The sequence below is a fragment of the Rattus norvegicus genome, chromosome 4, assembly GCF_036323735.1.
Source record: "Rattus norvegicus strain BN/NHsdMcwi chromosome 4, GRCr8, whole genome shotgun sequence".
Classification (NCBI taxonomy): Eukaryota; Metazoa; Chordata; class Mammalia; order Rodentia; family Muridae; genus Rattus; species Rattus norvegicus.
In genome coordinates, this window is record NC_086022.1 from 85,611,125 (window position 1) to 85,619,793 (window position 8,669).

Sequence of the window (8,669 nt, forward strand, 5' to 3'; positions counted from 1 at the left end):
TGGACAGGCACAGAACCTGGACATGGGAAACATTATGTGTCAACTGGGCAAGGCTGTGGCATCCTGTTGTTTGTCCAAATACCTGATGAGATGCCGTAGGCCTAGGTGGTTCCTCACCCCAGCTGGAAACTCTGGAGAGTGAGGGTTTCCAGGGAAATTAAGACCAGTGTGTTAATTCTGAACTTGGAGTAGGGAATACCTGGCTTCTCACAAGGCCCAGTGCCTGGCGGGAGAGGGCAGAGCAGGAGCAGGAGGAGGGCTCACACAGGAGTTATGTGCCTGTGGAACCCTGGCAGGTGTCTGACAATGGAGGGGGCCAAGCCTGGGAGCTGGTGTAACCACATGCACCCTAGCGTGTGGGCCCAGCTCAGCCCAGGGGAAGAAGGGGTCATGTAGGATAATGTGCTGGGACAGAAGGACGAGCAAAAGGAGCCAGGCTCTGTTCTCAGAGACGCTGGCTTCCCTGTCATCAGAGAAGCTGGGCCAACTGACAGAGGTTATGGAACACTCAGCCATGGATCCCAGGGGATCCTTAGGATGAATGTGATTGGGAGGAGAGAAGGGAACGTCATCTTGCTGCTTTGTGTCCCCAAAGGCCATCACAACACCATTTTTAGAAACTGGTATATTCAGTGGGGAAGTGAAATCCCACACTGCTCCCTGACTTCTGCATTTGGAACATCCGGCTTTGTGAGTTATCTGAAGTTGGAGTAGTAATGGCTGGTGTTCACAAACCCTTGGCTCTTGCTGGGTATCGTGTCAGTCCCTGTAGCCATGAAGCCACCCATGTCTGTGGGTCCTACCTCCATGGCCTCAACCAGCCTTAGGTCAGTAATATTCACAAAGGGAGCTGAAAAGAAAATTATACGAATTCTAGGTTTATAAATATAAAAATTAAAAGAATAAACCCCAAAAGGCCACAGACCCAGGGCTAAGCCCTACAGCCAGGACTAGCAGGCCATAAAGATAAAGAAGCACAGGAAACACTGTTCAGGCAGGACTGACAAGCCATAAAGAAAAGGAATGCAGGAACCAGCCTGAGTTAATGGGACTGATTCATGGGACGTCTGGCAGGAAGACATCTCCCCCCAGCTCACTGAGGGCCATCCTCCGGCCCCTGATAAGCCCCTGACTTCTAGCACGTACTCTTTCTGCTTTGTTCTCACTGCTATGTTTGAATGAGCCAATTGTATGTAACCACGCCAAAACCCCCTAGCCTTCTCTATATAACCCTCTGACTTTTGAGTTTCGGGGTCGACACCTCTGTCTCCTGCGTGGGATATGTGTCGGCCCGGAGATCTCTGTAATAGGTCTCCGTAATAAACCTCGCCTTTGCTTATTACATCCAAAATGGTCTCTCTGTGTCTGGGGTCCGCGATTTCCCAAGACTTGAGTAAGGGTCTCTCTGCGTGGGATCTTTCACATTTATGGGGGCTCGTCCGGGATCTGCGCGACTACCCCAGACTCCGAAGACCCCTTGGAGGTGAGTTGGATGTTTGTCTGAGTGTTTCTGTGTGAGCGGCGCCGCAATTGTCAGTCTGTGTCTGTCTCTGTTTTGGTTCCGCCGTGTGTGTATATATGTGTGTCTTAGTACTGGTCAGTGTTAAGAGGGCAGATGGGTATTCCTGCCCTGTGTTAAGAGGGCAGATGGGTGTTCCTGCCTTGTGCTAAGAGGGTGGATGTGTATTCCTGCCCTGTGCTAGGAGGGTGGATGTGTATTCCTGCCCTGTAGGAGAGTGGATGTGTATCCCCACTCATGCAGCTGCCTTTGTGGTCCGTGAGGACCCCCTGGCTGCGGAAGGGGGGACGCCCCGGGCCCGCAAGGCTGCAGCCCCTGGAAGACGTTCCACGGGCGGAGAACAGTCGGGAGAGCCCGGCTATGGACAGTCAGGAAGACCTGACTCTGGTTTTCTGGAACAAAGGAGATGGAATGCTCCTTTTACCTAGGCGGGAGTGGACGAGGAATCCCACTCCGTCAGAGGTCGAGTTCGGCTGCCTATTTAAATATAGGCACGGACAAGTGTGCTTGGTCGTTAGGACAAGAGGACACTCTGGAATCCTGTTGGGAGGTGGAATCAGATGGTCCATCTCATCCCAAAAGCAGCTAAGGTTAAGCTGCAGTTTGGGCCACGTACTGAAGGTACCAGGCATCTGTGAAAGTTGGTTATAAGATGCTTTGTCTTGATATTGTTTGTCTGGCTTGTTTTCTGTGGTATTGTCGAGTGTCTTTTTGGCTTTTGTTTCGTTTTTGAATTTTGGACTGACGACTGTGTTTGAATTTGGACTGACGACTGTGTTTAAAATCTTGGACTGATGACTGTGTTTGAAATCATGAAACTGTTTGCTTTGTTCGTCATAGAGTTTTACTTGGTCCTCTTGGTGCTTAAGTTAAGAGTTAAAAATAATTTGCTTGAGAAAAATTGTTTTCTGCCAGGGAGTTTTGTCTTTCTCTCTTGAGCCTCCTCCCAAGGAGAGAGGCGCCACCCTTTACTCCCCTTGATCAGCCTAGCTGCTGTTAACAGTTGTGTAAACAGACATTAACAAAAGCCTTGAGGAAGAAACCGCTCATAAATAAAAAAGTTCCCCAGATTAGGCCTCCGGTATGAAACAAGTATAGTGAGTAAGAAACTTAATTTTATGGACCCCGCTCTAGTGGCAGTGTGTTGGTTGATAGCCAACGTTAATTTTTAAAACATAGTGTTTTATCTGTGCTTGTGCTCGCAGCACACAGTAGGGGGGAGCGAAATTAGCTGCGGAGCTGCTGCAGCGAGCATGGGGACTTCTCAAGTCTCACCCAATTTTTCTGGCTCTTCAGGAGCTGTTTAAAAGGAAAAGGCTTAAGATAAAAAGAAACACTATAGAGAGATTTTTTAGTAAATTGCTACACCTTGGTTCGCTATCTCTGGGAATCTCACGGTAGACAGCTGTGATAAGCTGGGGAAGATTTAAATTTTGCCTGGGAACAAGGAATCTTAAAGGCGGAGTTTCAGCCGGTATGACACTTAGTGCATAGCTGCCTAAAAGATCAGAAATGCTGTCAACAGGCTATAAAAAAGGGACAGGCTGTGTTAGAAATGCTACATGAAGAATGATCTAAAAAGGCTAAAAGTGAGGTGGGAGAGGACTCTAAGAAAAACAAGAACAAGAAAGGAATTTCTGCTTTTAGTGACCAGACCTTCAACTCTTGCTCACAGAAAGAGGGTGCTCATTAAGAGAAGTTCTTTAAGGAGCCTGCCTTATCTGCTGGCCCTATTCCAAGAGAGGAGCCAGTCTCCAGCATTAAATTACTTTTCTCACTGGTCATCATTAGCATGGAGAATGCCTTTGATCCTATCCCCACAGCAGCCAGTTCCTGCCCCTGTGGTAGAAATGTCCCAGGTTGGGGGGCAGAGAAGCCCCTAAAATAGTTTCAAAGAATCTGCAACAAACTGTAAAGAACTTTGTTTTGTTTTGCCAGTTTAAATTTAGAATTCAGGCTTTGGCTGTGGCCGAGGTCAGGATTAATGTTTTCGTTTCCATGGGCCCTTAGCCCACTGAGACAGTTTGGTAAAGGACTACTACTACAGTCCTGATATTCAGAGACATGGAGAGAGCTATAGTTTTTTTTTTATTAAAGGTTGGTACTATAGTATTAACAATCTCTTTATTAGATATAAGAGACAAGAAGCCCCAGGTGAACTGGTTACAATTCTTTTGTCAGCTGCTTAGTATCTAACACTCATGTTCTACCGTCTCTCCATCCTTTTATTATTAGTTGTTACTGAAAGCCTAGTGCCATTTAGAGGATGGGTCTCTTGAGTGACAGAGCCACTGAGCTGGCACTAAAAGAAGGTACTCCTTAAGAGAAAATCTAAGTCAAGAGAGACAGCCGGTAACAGATAGGCTGCCCCTCTGCTCACTTTTCTGTTTCACAGACACAAGGTGTTTTTGTCCCAAGAAAGCCTCCTGGCTTAGCTGTGTGACTAAATGCTATTTGCCCTCTTCAGTGGACCTCTATTCTCAAGATTCCCTTGTTTTCTCACCATCCCATTTGAGATGCTTGTTAGTAACTGTTACAGGTCTTCTTTACCACCGAGGAAAGACGGAATCCTACTAGAGGCCAGAAAAAATGTTCCAGACACGATGGAAGGCCCTCACTTCTGCCTGCTCTCTTCAAACGCCTAAAGGTAGGGAGTGCCAGGTCTGCTGCCAGGCTCCAAGGGTGGGTCTCTGAGGGGCTAGAAAATGCCCCACCAATCTGGCTAAGATAAAGAAAAGATATGAAGAAAAAGTTACAAAAATTTGAAGGGTTAAGTTAAGTTGCTGAGAGTTAGTGTAAGTTACAGAGAAAGTAAGGTTAAAAAAGAAAGAGGTAAAAAGAACAGAAAGCTAGGGAAGAAAAGAGACAAAAAAAAAGAAGTTAGAGAGCTAAAGAGAGATAAAAGACAAGAGAAGAACACATACTGGCCACAGTAGTTAGGGAACCTAGGAAAATAGTACCTGACAACAGAAGAGAATTCCTGGCTAAAGATCAGTGTGCCTAATACGAAGAAAAAGGACATTGGGTCAGGGACTGCCCCAAAAAGAACAAGAGGGGACACTGGAGAGCCTCTTGGTGCTGGCTATACACAGAGATAGAAGGGAAGCCCGCCCAGTTGTTTTGTGGATACAGGGACCCAATGCTCTGTGCTCCTATGCCCCCCAGTGGGCCAATATCCAAAGACCTTGAGTACAAAGAGCTACTGACAACGAACAATACTTATAGACTGCCCGAAGAACAGTGGACCTTGGCGTGGGCCGGGTAACCCACCCACTAATTCATGGTCATCCCTGACTGCCCCTATCCCTTGCTCATGAGAAAACTGTTCTCCAAAATGGCTTACGTGGGCTAAAATGGCTGGATGAGGCCAGGTGTATGCATATCTACAGACTATAAATGTGGAGCTTAAGACCTGTCTCAGTGCACCAGTACCTGATGCTGGGAGATGTGTGGCTTAGTGCTTTTCGGCCTGAAACACATCACTCCTGCCAGCTGGGCACTAACAATTATCACCCGATCCAGGACTTAAACTGTGGTAGAGTGGCTGATGTTTTGCCTTTAAATAGAATGTCCCAAAGGATGGGACCACTGGTCAGCTGCCATAGACTAGATTCTCCACCGGTTGGGGACAATCTGGTCACCTTGCTGCCTAATCCTGACCTGGAGCCACCACAACACGAGTGTCAAGCACTGGCAGAAGACCATGGGTGGAGGAAAGACCTCTGTGACTGGCTGATTGATCCCTGCTGAAAGCCGAGGACCTTGTCCACAGACGGGAACAGTTCTCTTCATGAATGAAGGTCAGAGACAAGTGGGTGCTGCCATGGTGGACAACACAGTGTCATCTAGAATGGCTGAACCCCAACCCCCAGCACATCAGCACCACAGATGCCTTTGCCATCTCTTAGATGCCCTGATGAAGCCAACAACTGTGAGTACTATTCATTGCTCAGGATATCAGGAGGAAAGAGATTCAGTGACATGGGACAGTAACAAAGCAGATAAAGTGGCTCAGGAAATGGCTATGCAGGAGCCTATCCTGGTTATAGGCCTACAAGAGACAGCCACTGGGAACTGAGATTAGACTAAGGGATGACCTCACTTAGAATGTACAACAGAAAAAAAGGCCCAAGTTGTTTAAAAGATAAAAGGACAATGACACACTTGGGGAGAAAGCTATACCCCCCAGAGAACAAACAAAAGACTCACTTTGCCAAATTAAAAAATGGACTCATTTAAGAGATAAAAAATTTGTCCAAATAGTTAAGTATATATAATAGACTTTAAGATTTTAGCCAGAGAGACAGTAAAAAATATAAGATATGTCAGTAAACAAATGCTTAACAAACAAACAGGACAAAGAGACCTAGAGAGTTTAACGAAAAGTTGAAGTGAACTTCACTGAGATAAAACCAGAAAAATATAATCACAAGTATCTCCTAGTGCTTGTAGATACTTTTTCAGGAATAGATAGAAGCTTTCCTCACCAAACGAGAGACGGCCTCTACAATCATCAAGAAGATACTGAAAGAAATCTTCCCCAGGTCTGGAATGCCCAAGGTAATCTGGTCAGACAACGGTCCTACTTTCGTTGCCAAGGTAAGCCAGGGTGTGGCCAAGTATTTAGAGGTCGATTAGAAATTACATTGTATTTACAGACCTCAAAGCTTAAGACAGGTAGAGTAAATAAATAGAACTCTAAAAGAGACCCTAACCAAATTGACCATAGAGACTGGCACAGACTGGGTGACACTCCTTCCCTCTTGCTCTCTTCAGAGCAAGAAATACCCCTTCCAGATTCAGCCTTACCCCCTTTGAGATCTTATATGGGGCCTCAGCTCCCCTGACTGTATTAGATGATGTTACTGAACCAACTTGTCATAGTGCCATAGTAATAATGATTTGTGTGCCAGGCTAAAAGACCTACAGGTGATACAGAAAGAAATCTGCTCACAGCTGACAGCAGCCTATGCCCCGGAGACCCCTGAGACATCCCATCAGTTCCAGGTCGGAAGCAGCTACACTGAGCCCAGACACTCGAGCCTCGCTGGAAAAGACCGTACCTGGTGCTGCTGACCACCCTGACAGCCGTCAATTCTCAGCCCTCACCAGCCGTATACTAGCTGTTAGGGCTGAGAGCTGGGACCTAGAGGGAAATTCAGTCATGTTTGTCCTGGGTTCCATCGAGATAGGTGTGGAGATAGGCTTAATTTCTATTACAAATGATGTAACATTACATATGTTAATACTCCTAACACTTCTTGGGACTGTGCCTCAGGGATCACTACCTATATAAGTTTAGAAGTTCTGAAAGACAGTCATGACCTTGGTGTATAGGTTTAGATAGTGTCCAGATAGAATCCTGATGCCAAAGACTTTTTAGCTGACCTCCAAGAATACCTAACCTCCCTCTCAGAGGTAGTCCTTCAAAATAAGAAAAGATTAGACCTGATATTCCTTAAAGAAGGAGTCTGTGTGCTATACTGAAAGAAGAATGTTGCTTCTATACAGACCATTCAAGAGTAATTAAGGACTCCATAAATAAACTTAAAAAAGGGTTAGACAAAGACAGACAGAAAAACACATAAGAGATGGTTTGAGAGCTAGTTTAGTAGATCTCCCTGGATGACTACTCTACACTCTGCTACAGCTGGGCCATTATTAATAATTTTCTTGGTTTTAGTTTTTGACTCCTGCGTGACAAACAGGTTAATTGCTTTTGTTAAAAATTGAGTGGGTGCTGTGCGGTTGATGGTTGTGAGACAACAGTACCAGTCAGTTAAGACAACTGGTGAGACCAAATAAGACTTGATATCAAAATTCTAATATTAGAATTATTTAATAGGAGAAGACGGGAATGAAAAGAAAATTATACGAATTCTAGGTTTATAAATATAAAAATTAAAAGAATAAACCCCAAAAGGCCACAGACCCAGGGCTAAGCCCTACAGCCAGGACTAGCAGGCCATAAAGATAAAGAAGCACAGGAAACACTGTTCAGGCAGGACTGACAAGCCATAAAGAAAAGGAATGCAGGAACCAGCCTGAGTTAATGGGACTGATTCATGGGATGTCTGGCAGGAAGACATCTCCCCCCAGCTCACTGAGGGCCATCCTCCGGCCCCTGATAAGCCCCTGACTTCTAGCACGTACTCTTTCTGCTTTGTTCTCACTGCTATGTTTGAATGAGCCAATTGTATGTAACCACGCCAAAACCCCCTAGCCTTCTCTATATAACCCTCTGACTTTTGAGTTTCGGGGTCGACACCTCTGTCTCCTGCGTGGGATATGTGTCGGCCCGGAGATCTCTGTAATAGGTCTCCGTAATAAACCTCGCCTTTGCTTATTACATCCAAAATGGTCTCTCTGTGTCTGGGGTCCGCGATTTCCCAAGACTTGAGTAAGGGTCTCTCTGCGTGGGATCTTTCAGGAGCCTCAGCATCAGAAAAACAAAATGACAAAAACTGCATCTGTCCTGAATGTGCACGGACTTCTATTTTTGTTATCATTCCCTCAGAGAACAGCGTGTCAGCTACTTATAGAACATGCAGTGCCCTTCATAAATAATCCGAGGATGAACTGGAGTATACAGCAGGATGTGCACGGGTTATATGTAAATATTATGCCATTTTACGTGAGGCCCCTGGAATCCCATGGAATTTGGCATTCACAGGGATCCTGGATCCAGTCATCCTTGGCACTGGAGGGTAACTGGGCTGAGTGAATTTCTATATTTCTCATACCACCCAGGGAAGAAAGCACAGAGAGATTGGGTGATGGACCTAAGGTCGCAGAGCCCATGTGTGGTGGCCCTAGGAGTTGAACCCCAGAAGTTCTGGGCCAGGAATCGGTGTTCTAAAATAGCATGCTTTGGTGCCCTTAGAAGCAGCAATGTTGCCTCCCAGGGCTTACTTACAAATCAGAGCATAAGCCCTCCCTGTACAGCACTCCTGCTGACCTAACACCACCCCACGCCCCCACCCAACACTGCTTTTACCAAACACTGTGGGTGGAAAATCAGAACCTCATAGCTTTGTCTCTTTTCACTGAGTCCACGGCAGCCGGGTAATGTGCAGGTTTGTAATGGGGCAGGAGGAACCACACCTCACAATAGACCAAAAACCCAATCAGCATGCTTAGGAATCTCAAA

The 8,669-nt window shown here is 46.0% G+C and overlaps 1 long non-coding RNA gene across 1 annotated transcript; it reads left to right on the plus strand.

Annotated features, from left to right (window-relative positions):
- Positions 1–853: 853 nt before the first annotated feature.
- LOC134486773 (uncharacterized) lies at positions 854–7,177 on the plus strand. The gene is made up of 2 exons (XR_010066164.1): positions 854–6,118; positions 6,433–7,177. It is a non-coding gene; the product is annotated as an uncharacterized LOC134486773 (long non-coding RNA).
- Positions 7,178–8,669: the final 1,492 nt, after the last annotated feature.